The 17,367-nt window shown below is 39.9% G+C and overlaps 1 protein-coding gene across 3 annotated transcripts in view; it reads right to left on the reverse strand.

The window, feature by feature from the left end:
• Sb (serine proteinase stubble) overlaps window positions 1-17,367 on the reverse strand; it is a 324,909-nt gene that overhangs the window by 136,088 nt on the left and 171,454 nt on the right. Inside the window, exon 1 of one of the 3 annotated variants that reach the window (XM_083141963.1) lies at window positions 16,524-16,675. The exons of the other annotated variants lie outside the window; for them this stretch is intronic. The gene's annotated coding sequence lies outside the window, so the exon portion shown is untranslated. Of the gene's footprint in view, window positions 1-16,523; window positions 16,676-17,367 lie in introns of those variants that run through there. 3 annotated transcript variants of the gene reach the window in all.

Genomic DNA, 17,367 nt, shown 5'->3' on the forward strand with positions numbered 1-17,367 from the left:
AATTTGTCTGTTTATTGTCTTCTAGTTTTTCTCTGTTAGAACTTGGATTCTAGCCTCTATCCACTGATATTTCTTAGTTACCTTACATACCTGATCAAGTTTTCAAGAAATTTATATTGGAGAGAACTGTGAATCGGACAGTGAACGCCACTTTAAAAACTGTTTGTAAAAGTATGTTTTGATTCATTTTTTGCTGATAAGGCTAATCGGACTGGACTAAGTTTAGAGTGCACCACTGTGCAATGTCCCTCCACCGGAAATCACACCTTGATTCCAAGGCAGTTCAATATAGTCGGTCCTCTAAGTTTTTTACAATCCACGTAATGGATTATAGGTATAGTTCCATTACTATATCCTTTTGTTCTGTGGATATGTGTGAGTTAAGACAATAAATAAAATAAAATTCAGAAAAGGTATATTGGAACCGCCAGTGATAATGTACAAGGACAAATTGCGCAGTGCTAACGCTCTGAAATCAAGAGGTACCGGGTTCGATTCGCCGTGGAAGCACACTGCATAGTGGTTCGGATCTCCATTCTCTCATTAATTGCAATAATGGCATTTGAGAACAATGGACAATGCTTGCGTTGAAAATTTAATGGAAAAAATATTTGTGTTACAATATTAAATATGAATATTATATTACAGTACTATGGGTGATGAAATTATTCCTGGTAGAGATGAACATTTACCTTTATTACCAAGGACACTTAGGTCCAGTGGGGGATCCATGGAACCAGTGAGGGAAACGAGACAGAAGGCGTTGGGGTGTTCTGTGCAGGCGGGAAACTTGGGGGTGCACGGAGCGCTTGCCGTTCCACAAGTGCGCGCGAGTTGCCCAAGCCTGAAGTAGAGAAACGAGCAGGTCTGTTGCTTAAGGGAATTCTCCTTTTTAAACATTGCCAATCGATACCCTAAAGGGACATACAAACGTTCCATGAAAGTAAGCTCTGGTCGGGTTGGGGTCAGCTCTGGCGATTCTGAAAGTGACCGATGTGTGCATTTCAGCACGCGAGTTTCAGCTGGCCGCGTCGCTGTTGCTTTTCATGGAATCCGCCTTGCAGTCGAGGAAGTGCTCACGCGATGCAACTGCTAATTTTTCTGTAATCGGGCGGTCATCGGGAGAGGCGCAGAGGCAGAGATCATCGTGCTGGAATCCGGAGACACGCTTCCGTGCCTGATGAGCTGAACTCGCTCAGAACCTGCACCTTTCAGTCATGAGCAGAATCTCTCTTATGAACCAAACTTTAAGGACTAAGAACTATATTCCAGGGAACCTAACCTACGAGGCTTGATGAAAAGTCTTTCTTGAAGACAATCAGATGGATATATAGAAAATAATATAAAGAAAAATTGGATTTACTAAATGGATCGACAATAATATTTAATATTGTGAAAGAATACATAAATGACCCCAACGTTTGAAAACTCATAATTTGTCCCTGTCTTCCTTCTTGTTGAGGGTCTATAAATTGGTCACTTTCGCACTCGAACCTGGGATAATTGAAACTAAGTGATTAAAGCAGCAGTCCAAATAGCTAGCTAACCTTTCACTGGTCAAGATGGAATCCTATTTCGATCCTTTGGTCAACCAGGACGATGAGACTAACTGTATAGTCGTAATGTAATTAAGAAATACACATGCCTTTCTCGGTTTTCAAATGAAGAAACGGTTACTGCGATGTGGAATGGTTTGTTGCACAACATTGACTAGTTTTTTAACTTTTTGTTTCGGTTATTTTTATTGCGTCGCTTTTCTACCTCAGGGTATTCGCGACGGTGAGGATGAATAATGAAATTGTGATGTAGATGATGGTGCAAACAAAAATATATACCAATCCCTTACTCAGGGGTCGAATCTGTTACCTCTGACTTCGTACATTGACCGTTCCGCCAACAATTATGTTACATCACTCTGACTGTTCGTACGTAATTCATAAAATAAGGTTCCACAACTACTACAATGTTTTCTCCACACCTCCCAGAAATACTGTGCCCTATGGTCCCACCTACTCAGACTATGGTTAATATGGTAATTCTAGCAGAGGCATCTTAATCGTCTTACCGGGTCATTCGAGTTACGACCAGAATACTCTTATGAGTAATTTTTAAATACAAGGAACCAGGAACTATAATCCAAGACCACCTACGTTACAGAAATTAACTCTTCTCACATTACCATGAAGATTTTCCCAATTACAGTATTAGCCAATATTCTACAAACAATGATGCCTCCTGGATGGTGTAGTGGTAACGTCGTCGCCTTGTAATCAAGGGGTCCCGGGTTCGATACCCGGTGCAGGCACATGCACAGTGGTTCGGATCCCACTTTAAACTGTAGGTCCAGTCCCGATTAGCCTTCCTGTGCATAAAGTAGATTTAAAACAACAAATCAATCAATCAATCTACAAACAATGCATTCCAATATATGCCGAAGGTCGTGACATATTTTTTCAAAATACAATTTATACAGTTAATATCGTGTTCAAAGGGACTGCAATCACCAATGTGGTAAGATAGAAATTTGTTTTAAAGTTACTTTATGCTAATTTTGACTGAACCTAATGGGTTCCAGAAAATTTGAACTATTGAGAACTCACGGGAAATCGAATACTTGATTACTACAAGCAGGTAGTGTAACAAGGTTTGAATTCTGGACAGGATCCTCATTGATTGATTTTGATTGACTGATTACTATTAATCGTTGCTTCTCTTCCACTATTGTCTGATCGTGACGATGAGAATGAGCGATAGTAAAATTAATGGACATCACAAAGAACACCCATGCTTAGCCTGGGATTCGAACCCGGGCGTCGACAGGATCCTCACACCTGCCTTCATCCAATTCGTGGTCACGCTCAACCTAACGGTATTCACAGGGGACGTAAAATATAGCCAAGGTAACTAACTGAAAGGAAACGGAAACAAACAGTTACCAGCGACGTTTGGGAGAATGAGAAACCAGGTTCTTGCGATTCACATGTGCATTACGGTCAGTCAGTTAGCTGAGACACAAGCAGTATTAATGAAGACTTTTCTTTTCTCAGCAGAGTCCATTCGGAAGCCCTCCTCTGCAGAACCTCTTGTTTGGAAAGGCGGGGGAAAAAAGAAAGAGATTATGGCCCATTCATAGCGCCTCCACGCCTTGAACTGGTTCGGTTCCTCGCCAGAGCTGACATTTTCCCACAGCCGAGTCTCCGTGAGAAGTGACCATTTCCTTCCCCAGTAGCGGAGTAGTTGGAAGGTGGGAAGGTGACCATTCGCAGGATATCTCTGTCAGTCGGCTGAATTCCACGGGTGTGGTGTAAATATTCCCGCAAGATCATGGCTCTTTTACCAGGTCGGTTGCGATCATTGGTCAATCAATTCGTGTCCGTGGTCGTTCCCTTTGAGGTAACGTGTGTGGTCTTTGATATTTTCTATAAAAAAGAAAATGTCGGTGGTGATTTTTCACAAAGTACTTGAGAATTAGACATCTCCTTGTTGGTTGAGGCTGATTGCAGGAAAGCAACGGTTCATCAAAAAATTCCGTTCAACTTGTATTATGCTTTAAACATGACATACTCAACCGAACTGTGGGCTTGACAAGTACCTAGTGATAATTTGGCATCGCTTTGTAATCAATTCTAAATTCAGATTACCCATATATTGTTTACCAAGTAGCACGTTAGGAGATAGATTGAGAGCAATTCAACATGGTATGGATGTGGACCTGACACCTCAGATGGGCAGATTTAAGAAGACGTTTGATGACGAAATGTAAAAACAATTACTTTCGTATATGAAAGACTTGGACAATAAGTTTATGCCCCTCAGTAAATAAGAAGACAAAAAAGACAACTGTAGAAACTGCAAAATGCATAATTTGTCTAGAGTTCTTTGAGGAAGATTGGGTTCAGTTTACCGAATGTGGAGTTTGGCAGATGTTGAATGCGTAGGCCAAGAAAATATTCTGTATTTTTGTGACTATTATAAAAATGTGATTTCAACTCCGCTTTAACGGACTTTATTTCCACATTTGTTAACTATCACACCTTTGCACACATAGTTCACAGTTTCTTCATAAAACTGAAGCATTTATCAATAGTAACCACCACCTAAAATGAAAATATTGACTGGCCGATACTGGACGACAATTTTTCCACTGATTGAAAATTCAGCTTTTCGATTTTTGTATATGTATTTCGTATCTTGTAGTTCTGAAAACATTTCAGAGAAATTAAACTCGTGTTCCTTAAAGTATGCATTGAGGTATCATATTACTGTTTCAATACGACTATCTCATAATCCTTTATCAGTTATAATCAATAAGCTTAAGGTGGCCGGTACTGTACGACTCTCCCCTAAAACTACATAGCGGCGGGGATTGGGTTCATAAACGGGGTTGGGCATTATGCCAAAACTGGGAGGCAAGAACAGTTTATTTTCCCTGTATACATAAGGTTTAGCATAGTGCGGGAGCAAACGTGGCAAAATGTTGGAGGGTAACTTTCCCCCTCGCCCCCCCTAATCGCCGCCACTGATACTACAAGACCGTAATCACAGAAAATTTGAATTTGAATTAATTTTTTTTGGGTGCGTCAGCACTGAGGCTATTTCGCCCCCCTCACACTATACGGGGTCCAGCCCCTTATCATAACAAAAATAAATGCGCTCCTGAAAACTAAAATTTCTTTACCTTTGCTAAAAGCTGAGGCTAAAAATGGCGCTCAGCACAAACAAGGACAAATCACAGGACGAGACAGAATTATACTGGTCATGGGGCCAGTCGCCAGAGTCTTGTTAGTCTGCAGTCCAGGGTGTACTACGTGGAAGTGAGGTTGACTATTGGTTGCACTACGTGGAAGGAGCACCCTTTACACCCCGTAATCACAGAAAACTTGCAAAAATTTGCTACACAAAGAAATGACAAAAGAAGAGTTCGTGTATGGAAATTAAATGACAATATAATTAATAATTATTAGTTAGTTCCTGTGTTATTTGAAGTAAGATAGTTCTTAGACTTGTCTTGGGGATCATGGAAAGCAAAAGGAGAAAAATGGACAGACGCCAATCACAGAAATGGCTTGCTTTGTTCCTTCCTCTAATTGCATTACTTTCTCGTACGCGTTTCCCTTCCTGTGTGTGTGTGTGTGTGTTGCCTGTCTTCCAGTGACAGCTGGAAGCGCTCATAAAGCCGTGAAGGCTGGAGGCTCCGTTGCCTCTGAATGAGCAAAAATTGTTGTTTATTTGAGTGAATTCGCTCCCGAAGTCAACGAACTGCTTGTCGTGGTCAAGGTCATTGAACAAGGCGAGTGTGTATGTGTGTGTGACTGCTGACTCGAACACGGGGCTTGCGTGAGTTGGATTCTCTCTTTCCGACGAATGGCTCCTCCTCAAGGGCGAGCACAAGCCAGCCAGCCAGCCACTCGTCCCACATATCCATCTCCTCATCTTCCTCTTCTGCGGTCCTCGGGGGCCAAACACCTGCACGCTCCACTTTTGCAGCTCGGGAGGAATTTTAGAAGCGGACGGAGACGTCACTGGGAGATGACCACAGCCTGGTTCCCGGTCTGCAAACATGTGATGTAATATTAACCGCTGTGTTTGCTCTGCGCAATCTTCATTCGCTACGTGCGACGGTTGCTGTAAGGACACTCCTTGCCATTATAGTTCTTCTTGGATCTTGGTTCTGTCACTGAGCGTCGTCAAAAATTATTGAAATAAGTATTATAAACTGATAATAATACAATTATGGTGTTTCCTATCATTATTATATGCTTGGGATGATCGCGGTGGTCTAGTCGATTGAGCACCTGACTGCTACTTGAATTCGATTCCCGGATTGGGTGGTTTCAGGTGGAAATATTTCTTGTGAAGTCCCTAGCCTCTAATAAGAATGGGTATCTGGGGCAACCTTGCAGAAGATTGGAGTAAAGGTGGCAGGAGCGTGATGCTGATCACATCACAAGCACAAATGGCCAAGAGTGTGAATGCCTTTACGGCATATTGCAATATTCCGAAAGTGCTTTACTCTTCTTTTACCATGAGATGCTTTTGTATTCGTCTGAATGTTCGCGACATTGATTACTCATTATTAGCATGCAATCCTACTTTGACATTATCTATGCCAACCTAGCTGAATGATTACCGCTCTCGTCTTTGGTGTAAGCGATTCCGGGTTCGATCTCTGGCGGGAACTCCAAAATGTCGGTGCTGACTCAGCATCGTGAGGACAATTGGATAGCCCCCTTGGCAGCATTTGTAGTCAAGCCTCTAATGATAGCCAGAAAAGATCGGTGAGGGTATTTGATACGATAACCACTTTCACCAAGACATAAGTCGCTTAGCAGGGTCTGGTTCTCAAAGGGCTGTTGCACCACTTGCACCACGGTGTTTAGTTTACTTCTTATCTTTTGACCTTCTCTCTATTCTAATACGTACTGAGAGAGCACCTCTTCGGTTACCGGCTGGGTTAATGGATTCCGGATTTGAGTTGCGACCTTGGAATGGTGAGTGCCCCTTCGCCAATTTAATATCACCGGTCATCTTCCGATTAGCCAAAAGTGGCAAAATAATTACAGTAATAATTGTACAATAAGTTTCTACAACTATGATCGTTGTTTAAACCAGGGGTTCCCAAACTTTTTCGTTTCACGGCGCCCTTAGTGTTTCAAGAATTTTCCGCGACTCCCAAGTCAGAATGTAAGCCTATCTAACACTTGCAATGCTCAGTTAGTGTGATTAGGTCGCTTGCCTTAAGTTAGAAAATAAACACATATTTCAAATTCAGAAACATTTTATGTGTAAAAGTAGTAAATAAGCTCATATTTGGATTGATGCGATGGTCCAATTCTAAAACAATGTGTAGATTAACAAGTAAGTGTCATATCTGTGAAAATATTGTAACATTTTGCGGCGCCCCTTTAAGCCGGCTACGGCGCCCCAGGGCGCTGCGGCGCACAATTTGGGAACCACTGGTTTAGACTATCTCAATATATTTTGAAAAACTTCCTTCTGTCTATAACAATTAAGCAAGAAGGGCAAATGTCCAGTAGACATGCAAGTTCAGGTGCAAGTTAAAGTGTAGTATAGTATTTGATAAAGTATATAACTGCAGTCCTGTTAAGGGTTGTTGTTAGGATAACACACCATGAAGTAAGAGATTCTAGGTTTGAACACTGTCACGGATAAATTCTTGCACTCTTCCCCAGCAAATTAATCATCATTCATCCTTATCTGTGCGATTAACACAGAGCGGCAGACAATATACTATCTTCTTTGGTCGAGTCCGTGCTTTGAAGACACCTTTTTTTCTAGTTGGTAAATAACACATGGGTTAAGCTGGCAAGTAGTAATTCCTTTCAATATTTCCTCTACACATATTCATGTTATAAAAACAGAAACAACCTTATTGTTAAGATACAAAAACAATGAAGAAACCATACTTAGGAACACAGCATGGCCTTACTTTTACCAGTCCTATGGTAACACTTGTCTCCTTTCATCAAACATGAGCTTGCTGATTGCCACTTCGTGCAACATGGAATGACTTGCTTCTTATTTTAAACGCTAACAGCCACGCATCCCGATGTGCTAACCAACAGATTGAGAAATTATTTCCCTACAACCGCACCGGGATTTGTTGTGATCCCTTCAAAGGCAGGACGTGGACTGTAGAAAAAAGGGGAAAAGTGTTGCCAGATCAAGAGATGAACGTCTACGAGACGCGGCAAAATTTTACTAATAATGTCCTGAATTTTTCAGTCCACAGAATTCTAGCAATATCTCGTTCAGCATGTATTTGGGGATACATTCTGTATGCAGAGTGATTCAGCAGCAATCACATGTATTTTGTAAGAGGATTCGTCATATTTTAGTAGAGACAGTCACTATTCTTTAATGTATTCAATGTTCTTTTAAGAAGAGTTGGGCTAAAAGAGAAGGGGGGTGTTATCAGCCCACCCTCTGCGTGTGTAGATATTTACTTATTTATCTGTGAACAAACTTAAGATGAACATATCTTATAAACAATACCAAATTTTGCAGGAACGATGATCGTGTAATAAGAATATCCAGAAAGTGTTTGTGGAATAATTTCTATCACGTACACACAAATATGGCAACTTTAAAAGTAACACACTTTCCTCTTGAATTATATAAGACCTAATAATAACAGTAGGAGATTAGTTCGTAATGTATGGCAACTGGAAAAAAAAATAGCGAAAAAAAGAGGGACTTCAACGATATAATAGAAAGATATAGAGAGATTTTAACAGAAGTGTGAAGAAGTGCCTTTGAAATTTGTCATATATAAGAATTACGGAAATGAATTAATGCAATTTTAGAAAACAATCAAGTAATGTCCCCTTTCTTGATTGATTGATATGTTCATTTTACTTCGCTTTTCTGCCACTTTTGGGTAAACGCGAAGATGGGGATGTTCAATAGGGGCAATTGGGTGGCAAAAACTGTAGGGGGGGGGGGGGCACGGACAGTTTACTTTCTCTTGGTAGACAAGGCTTAGTATTAGTGCGGGGGAAAAAGCGAGGGTGGTCCAATTGTCTCCACTCCCCCATAATCATCGACTCAACTGTGGATGAGTGAGGTGGTATGATGAAATTGATGAACGGACACTCACAAAGAACACTTATGCCCAGGCCTGGATTCGAATCAAGGACTCCTGGCATCGTAGCGAGATGTGCTAACCACTCCGCCACGGAGGCCGGCTATGTAGCCTCTTCTTTATCAACAGAATTTAATGAAAGATGTTCACCATAGTAGGCGGAATAAGGCAAGTCATCCATTAAAGAGTGATGTTGTGTATATATAATCTTCGGATCATTAACGATGAAAAAATAATATTGCACCATACATGTGCCTGGACTCAGAGTTTCAGACACACGCTTCTTGTAATTCAAGTACAAACGTGTTTTGCAAAACATATATTAGTGACGAGTTCTTGAGTGAAAATTCTGGACCCTAGTTTTGGATCTAGCGGTACCTGCTTACATAACAAGAATGTATTGTTAACCTTGCGACAGAACTATCCTTGGGAAAGATACTTGGCAATTGGCTACACTGCCAGAACTCGAGTCGACTGATTAAGAAGTCACATCACACGTCCAATTACACATGGGGAACCAAAGGTGCCTTCAATGAATACAGAAGATCAACAAGATCTGATCAACAAGACTTTGCAGGTTTTAATAAATGCCTTCCAGCCTAATTACCTTCTTTTTACTGCATATTAATTGAAATACAGCGGTGGTCGAGAAGCTAACGACACATATATTGCATCTAGGTAAAGTACCACAGCGTTGCTTATAGTTGAGAGGCAATTAAAAATAATCTGAATTGCTCACTTGTTCGAGCGTTAAGAATAGCTTTTGTTTGGGACGTTGTTAATAGAGAAAACGGGACAGATTCCTGGGAAGATCGCATTTTTATACGTAAATGTCTGCAGTATAGGACCGTGTTTTTTGCTTTTATGACGAACATTCGAGGTTAAGGTCATCAGGTTACAAATGAGCGTTATTCTGTACAAGAAAAGCAGACAGACGCTGACTTAGTAAGGTGATACTTGATCTGGAAATGTGGATGATTTGATGTAAAATACGTCCGTATCTTCAGTTAGATTTACAAAGAGTAATATTGCTGCAATTTTCATATCGATTTGACTATACATAATGTTTCAGTCTTGTGAAACAGTTATGACTGTATAGAGAAGAAATGTTTCACGAGTTATTATATCTATTTGGTAGTACTTAGAACTCAATATTAGGCTGTTGTGTGACACTTAAAACTACTGGAGGCTTCTCCGATAGCGCAGTGGTCGCGTCGTTGCCTTCTAATAAAGGGGTCCCGGTGGAGGCACATAGTGGTTCTGATCCCACTTTAAACTATAGGTCTAGTTCCTATTAGCATTACTGTGCATAAAGTGAACTTAAAACACCAACTCAATCAACCAAAACTACTGGATCCCAATCCAGAAGTGGGCATTTCTTTTTATATGTCTCTCCATCGTTCATCCTTATCGTTGCGATAAGCCTAAAGAGAAGGGAAGGGGTTCAAGAGGGGTACAATCGTAATGTTTTGGTTGTACTAAGAGTGGGTTGTGTAGAAGAAATATATTCTCAATGTTTATCTTGTAAGTAGCTACATCTGACCGAAATTAAACTGGAGCTTTATGTGCTTAACCTCTTTAAGAAAAAAATAATTGCAATAATAATAATTTTTTGTTTTAATGATCCATTACAAGGTTAAAAATTAGAAAAATTCATTCTGTTTATAAATTCTACTTAATTTTTGTGGATAATTTTCGTGTTTATTTTATACGCTTTTCCTAAATATCGCCGAAACTATTACAAATATCCTGGAGAGAGAAATATAATCCACACGAATATTCTGTTGAGCAATCTATGATTAGATCAGTTTTTTAGTATTCCAAATATAAATTCGATTCTTCGAAAGAAAATTATAATTTTGGAAGAAAAACCTACATTTGAAACAGGTTCTTTGGAGTCTTAAATTAAGTGTATCTGTGATTAGTTGGCACTAGCTTGTAGGTACAGTAAGTACAATAAGAGTTGTAGAGTTAACTTGTATATACACAGCATTGTCTTCTCAACGCTTATTTGTAGGTTCAAATGCCTCTCCAAAAATAACTTGGCAGTAGAATTGTCTCTTTAAAGTTACATAACTACGAGAAAAGAACGTGTAACTTATGAGGTCCACTAGAATCTGGCTTATAGTAGAATTGTCATTTCAAAAGATACAGTGCCTATCACATGAATGCAGATATAGAAGCATTGGTCTTATCACGTACATTTTCACCGTTCCCTCATATTATCTTGGTGTCAATGCATTGTCTTCCGAAGGCGAGCGGTATTACATACGGGAACGTAGCTAAGACAAGAGCGTATACGCATGCACGACACACGTCAACAAATCCATGGAGCATTCGTGCCTTCGGGGCATAGCAATTGGTATTCTGGGAGAGACTTTGAGCACCCATTATCATTCCTCGGGCTGCGCTCATCAGCTGCTGAGACGACAGAACTCCACACCTCACCCAGCGTCACTTACGTCCATCACAACAAATCAAACAGACTCCCATTTCGCTTGACGAGAAGAACCAGTCTCTCCTCACCGTAGCACCAAGAAGTTGTTTTTTTTGTGACATCGGACGATATTGGATGTAACTAAATGGCCTTGTCTTAATGGATCAACCATTAAAAGTAAGCAGGGCTCATGCAGAGAATATTAAACTTGAATTTTTGATGTTGGTTAAGATGCAGCGCCATGAACGAAGCAAATTTATTGAGTGTTGCTTTATGCGTGTTAATGGAGATGGAACAACATAAGGAAATGTCTCGTGTCACATAGCCCTCGCCAAATAGCTCTAGATGAGTTTCTGAATGGGTGAAGCTCCTGTCAGACACGTTATTGAAGAAGTGAGGACTGCTGGGCAGGAAGGCTGAATGGAATTTATTAGTGCTATCAAGAATGCCATGGAATGTTCTGAAAGTGGAGCATTGGCAAAACCTATATCATTGAAGCCAACTCATTGTGGACAATTTTACGAGTTCTCTCATTCCTTCTACTACCACCTTAAAAGATAAGCCTATATCCAACCAAAGTTCCCATTTGAAGTGAATAGCCTAAACATAGCTTATTGTGGTCTAATTTACATTCTGTTTTTGTGACTTACGCACTATGATTTGTCAATTTTAGTCACTTATAACAGAACAATTGCGATAAGTACGTACATTCATCAAAGGTATTCTGTAAACCATAAAAGCCATGGTAGACCCTTAACGAAACTGATTTTCGATTGAACGATTGATTGATTTTCTTCTTAAATCTACTTGATGCACAATAGGCTAATCGGAACTGAAACTACAGTTTTAAATGGAATCCGAACCTATACGGGCGTCCACCGTGCATCAAACCCGGGACCCCTTGATTACAAGGCGACGACGCTTACACTACGCCATCGGGGAGGCCCTAGAACGAAACTCGTATTCACTACATATGTATGTAGGTTAATCAAGACGGAGTCAATTAAGAAAATGTGCTAGAACAGTGAATCGAACCCAGTATAGGTTGTGAAACGAAATTTGGTTCCTTCAGCGTTTATCGGAAATTTTTCAAATAAATTCTCTGCTGGAGATTAGAGAAGAATCGCACAATGTGCTTTACAAAGGCCGGTTTAAATTATAGAGAACAAATCTTGAAAAGTAAAAAGTTCGAGATATGATACAAAAATCAGAGCAACGTCTCCAAAATGACTTGAAATAAAAAAAAAACGCCAACAAGCAGAGAATCTCTACTTCAGCAGCAACACAATTCCAGTCCTTAACACGAAAACTAACTAACTCTGTAGTCTTCTTGAACCCGAAGGTTCATGACTGCAGCAACACAGGCCTTCCATCTGTCCCTATCCTGAGCAAGATCTATATACTCTTTTCCATCCCTACCAATTTCCTTTAGGTCCATCTTCGTCTTGGTCTTCCTACTGGTCTCTTACCATCAGGTTTCCCAACAAGAGTCCTGTAAACTCTTCTCTCCTCTCCCATTCCTGCCACATGGCCTGCCCACCTAAATCTTCTTGATTTAATCATTCTAATAATAACTTGACATGAATACAAATTATGTACTTCTAAATTATGTAACCTTCTCCACTCACCTATCTCCTCATCCCTTTTAGGCCCATATATTTTCCTAGGTCCTTAACACAGAATGTAAAATTAAAATGGAACGAAAATAGCGACGAAAAATTTGCCTACTGTTATCTCAGAAGTCGACTACAGAAGTCGAGAAACGCCCTGCGGAACGTCAAAAATGAATAGTTACGAAGAATCAACCAGCGTCTAAAATGTGTAATCGCCAGCGGGTGTATCGGTAGCCATAAATCGAAAAATTCAGGTTTAGATATAGTTCAAGTTTTTGTCGGCGAGGGGCTTCTCTTAAACTGTTTACGGATTTACTTTTGTTGGTTCCAGTTTGGCATGCTCTTCCGTGAATGTTCAAGCACAGGCAGGTGTTGTCGTGTCTGAAAGAACGGCTGGTTTTACTCTTTGTCCGTCAAGTCATCCACAACTTGCTACCTCTTCCCTGCCTTAAGGTAACCTCCTACTACGCAATGGTGGCAAATACAATGACAGACCATAGGCGCAACTTGGTAGGGGCACGCACACTTGCCCCCCCCCCAAGTTTCAGGTTTGTTAAAACTTAAAAGTTAGAGGACCTGAGGAGCAAAGTAATAAAGAGTAATATTTGTGATTGCCCCCTCAAAATTAGGCCAAGTTTGATTCTGCCCCCCTCAAAATTAGGCCCAGTTTGATTCTGCCCCCTCAAAATTAGGCCCAGTTTGATTCTGCCCCCCTCAAAATTAGGCCAAGTTTGATTCTGCCCACCTCAAAATTAGGCCCAGTTTGTTCTGCTCCCCTCAAAGTTAGACCCAGTTTGATTCTGCCCCCCATCAAAATTAGGCCCAGTTTGATTCGGCTCCACTCAAAATTAGACCGTTTGATTCTGCCCCCTCAAAATTAGGCCCAGTTTGATTCTGCCCTCAACATTATGCAGTTTGATTCTGCTCCCCTCAAAATTAGGCAGTTTGATTCTGCCCCCTCAAAATTAGACCAAGTTTGATTCTGTTCCCCTCAAAATTAGACCCAGTTTTATTCTTCCCTCAAAATTAGGCAGTTTGATTCTGCCCCCTCAAAATTAGGTCCCAAGTTACGCCCATGACGACAGTGTTGTAAAATCTATGTGATAATTTTTTTTGACTCCATAAACTTATCTGTATAATAGGAATTTATACTGACGTTGATTTTCAAGTGATGCATCTCATTCTTCAGCTTGTTTCGATTTTTCACGTCGCTTATAATTACCTAGTCGCAACGATGGTAGCTTCTGCATTTCGGTTAATTGAAATTTTTTTCTGCCTGTTGGGTTATTCGTTAAGGATTATTAGACCAGAATTCGAACCCGGAACATAGTCATGAGTCGACCACTCAGCGCGGCAACCAAATCGGCTGTGCATACCCAATGGCGTGCCCAGGAATTATGTAAGAGGCGATACGTCACTCCAATATTTTACCATATTTTTCTACATTCCTCTTTTCCCCCCAAAGTTGGGCAACGAGAGGGTTTATAACACGGTGTCAACACCCTGACACTATTTGTGGCAAATAAAGATAAAATGATAGATGAGAAATTCAAAGCATATCTCTCAAGGTATCACAAATGCATTCGAACTGAACTACTATCGACAAGCACGAAAGGACCGTCAATTTGGAGGGCCAGAGACGAGGTTTGACATCGCGACTTCCCGAAGATGAGTGTAAAAATTCCACAACACATCTAATCTCTTGTATCTTTCGTTGCCGCTATGGTCCTTTTCCCCATGTCATTTTCTTCGTATTTTGTAGTTTGACACCTCCACACTCGTTACTGGGTTCAATATAGTCACATTTACTTTCCCTCACACTTTCTCGCTTTGTAGAAACACTGTACACGTAGTATATACATTTCTGTCACCTGGGAACTGTCGATTTCCTTTCTATCACTATTTTATTACATGAATCGCAACGACGAAAATTAATGAGAACTGAATGAAGATGATAATCTTAGAAGAAAATGAATGACACATCCAAGCTTTGCACAGGACTCGAACCTAGAACCATTGGATACGTTGTGCTCATCCTGCAATAATCGTTTGAAGAGCTTAATTTTATTCAAACTACTTTAGTTTTCCTTGTATGGCACATAATTAGAGGTACCATTTTTCTAGCATTTAAAGTTAGAAAATATCGCATTCAATTTATCAATACTATATTCACGAATGTTTATACCTTTGGATAAGGTAATTTACAGAGTAGCACATCCTCAAATTATTTATAAATAGGACAATGCATACATTTTATGTGAGAAAGAAATATATGCTGGGGCATCTCACACGTTAAATAGTAAAATAAATTTTGCTGCCCTACTATTGATTTTTCTGGTGAAATAACAAACACAATATTTTTAACGTTGCAAATCTGAAGGATGCTTCTAAACCCAATTATTGTTATATATAGCCCTAACTGTTGCTACAATTTTTTCTTTGACAATTTATCTTTGAAGCTTAACGAGTGACAAGAGTGAATTGGGAACAAAAGGGTAAAACATTCTCGGAAATAATGAAAGTTGTAATTTTACTAATCTAAAGGGAAATTTTCACATTTTTATTAACAAGGTATTTCGCATTTATCGCAGTGTTAAAATACAGGAAAATACTCTTACTCTACTCTGAAATTTCATGAAATTTACGAAGGTGAATTTCATGAAACAACCGCAAACAGGTTGTTTAAAAAACAAATTGTCAGCAGTGACGTGAGCAGTAAATCGAAAGCAATTCCAGAGTGACGCGGACCTATTCATATGCGTACTTATTAAGACTTCCAAATGGGACGCAATTCTTAGAAGAACCGTCAACACCAGGCACCTACAGCTTGAAAATAAGCAAACACCAAGGGTAGTTAATTCATTCCAACGTACAGTGGCGATGATTGAACGAGGAAAGATAAAAAGCGACGTCGTACAACCAAAAGCAAAAGCAATATTAAAGGAAAATGTCCATCGCCATTTTCATTCAGTCTGTTTTCCACAATGTGATCGTTATGAGTTGAAATAAACACATCAACAAGGAAAGGATAGCATCTGGCTATTATTAACAGAACCCCACATTTTAAAACAACGCAGGAAGTACCATAAAATAGCGATGGACAATTTTTTTCTATTAACTTCGCCGTTGGCTGTACATCTTGAATAGTGCCAGCTGAAACTAATCACCAGAAGAGACTAGAGACATCAAATCTGCAGGAAAACGGAAAAGCGAAAGCTACAACTAACATTTCAGAAACATGACTTGCTGTCTAGTAATGTTGTGAGTGTCATGACGAAGACTGGGTCAAGTGTAAAAAAAAAAAAAAAAAAATAGCAAGGGATGGTCACTTGAAAACTAATGTTTATTATTTTTGTGACCTATGCTAATTGTAATGATTTATAACTAATGTTCTTCTCAAACCTCGAGGCCCGAATTGAACGAGCATAGAGATTTTGTTTTTAGAAATATTGCCGTAAGAATGTTTTCACAGATTCATGAAACTGGGTTCATTACTGCCACAAGCCCAGACACCTAGCGACCCATTGAGGATAATGAGAGACGAGAGTTACTTAGAACTCTTCTGCTCCTAGTTAAATTCTTCATAAGTTAATATAAATATATCAGAGGGTTGATCTCGACAGGAGTAATGTAAGGTAAATACTAACTTTCCCAAAATATTTGGTTTGCAATTTTTCGGACGACTTCATTAGGACATATACTTAAGTTTCAATGAGTGCTTTGTTTTTACATTCCCTGAAAATCTGAGTACACATTTTACCTCACAAATACACCCCATGTATTGGTGTATTAATGAATGAGTTTTTTTGCTCCACATCGTAAACCTCAACTTTTTATTTGCACATCACGGTGCAATGCAACAACATACCTTTGACGTCGGGTCAGGTAAGGCGCGCACAGCGCGGGGGTAGGAGTCGTCTATTCCCCATGTCCTGAGCCACGCAAACAGTTCATGCTGTCATGAACAAAAAACACAAACACACTTTGCACAACAAGACCACAGTCCGCGTCGCTCCCGGTTCGCGCACACACTGCCTCGCTCGCCACTCGAATCTAGCGCAAGTAAGAGTAATTCGCTCGGATGCCGCCAGAGCGCACCACCGACGCTTTTTTCGGAGCAAGTGTTGCAGGATACGCTGAGCGTGGACTAAAAGGCAGAATCTCTGGGAAAAAGAGAAGGTGGAGAAGTAAGTAGGGCAAGCTGATAATCTTTTCTGTTCCCTACGTGTTTTTTTTCTTTTTCCCGTCCACACATGCTTCATTATCTGGCAACATCCGTACACAACGGTTAGCGTAGTCCCCTACGAAACCTAGTTCACATCTTGGGTAAGGCATGAAATGTTTGTTTCATTTTCTTGTTTGTTCCTTCACTTAACGAAATCTAAGCAACTAACGCAAGTACCTGTATTGGGTTTTCAAAAATTACTTTAAGAATGTTACACATAGTGGGAGAAAGAATGTAGCTATACAATTTATTTTCACGACAAAATGGCAAAGTATGAAAAATTTTAAATGTTGTTACAATTTCGGTTTAAAATGTTTGCCCAAGCATGTTTTAATTCTAATTTATGCACAGCTAGACTATTCGTTGAACTTGAAATTTAAAGTGATGCACAAATATGTCCTCAACAAGAAGAGAATCCTATGTCCTTGATTACTCAAGTTGAGTTGAGTTGAGTTGGTGTTTTAAGTCCACTTTATGCACAGTAAGG

The sequence above is a fragment of the Lepisma saccharinum genome, chromosome 1 (genome assembly GCF_977018435.1).
Source record: "Lepisma saccharinum chromosome 1, izLepSacc3.1, whole genome shotgun sequence".
Classification (NCBI taxonomy): domain Eukaryota; kingdom Metazoa; phylum Arthropoda; class Insecta; order Zygentoma; family Lepismatidae; genus Lepisma; species Lepisma saccharinum.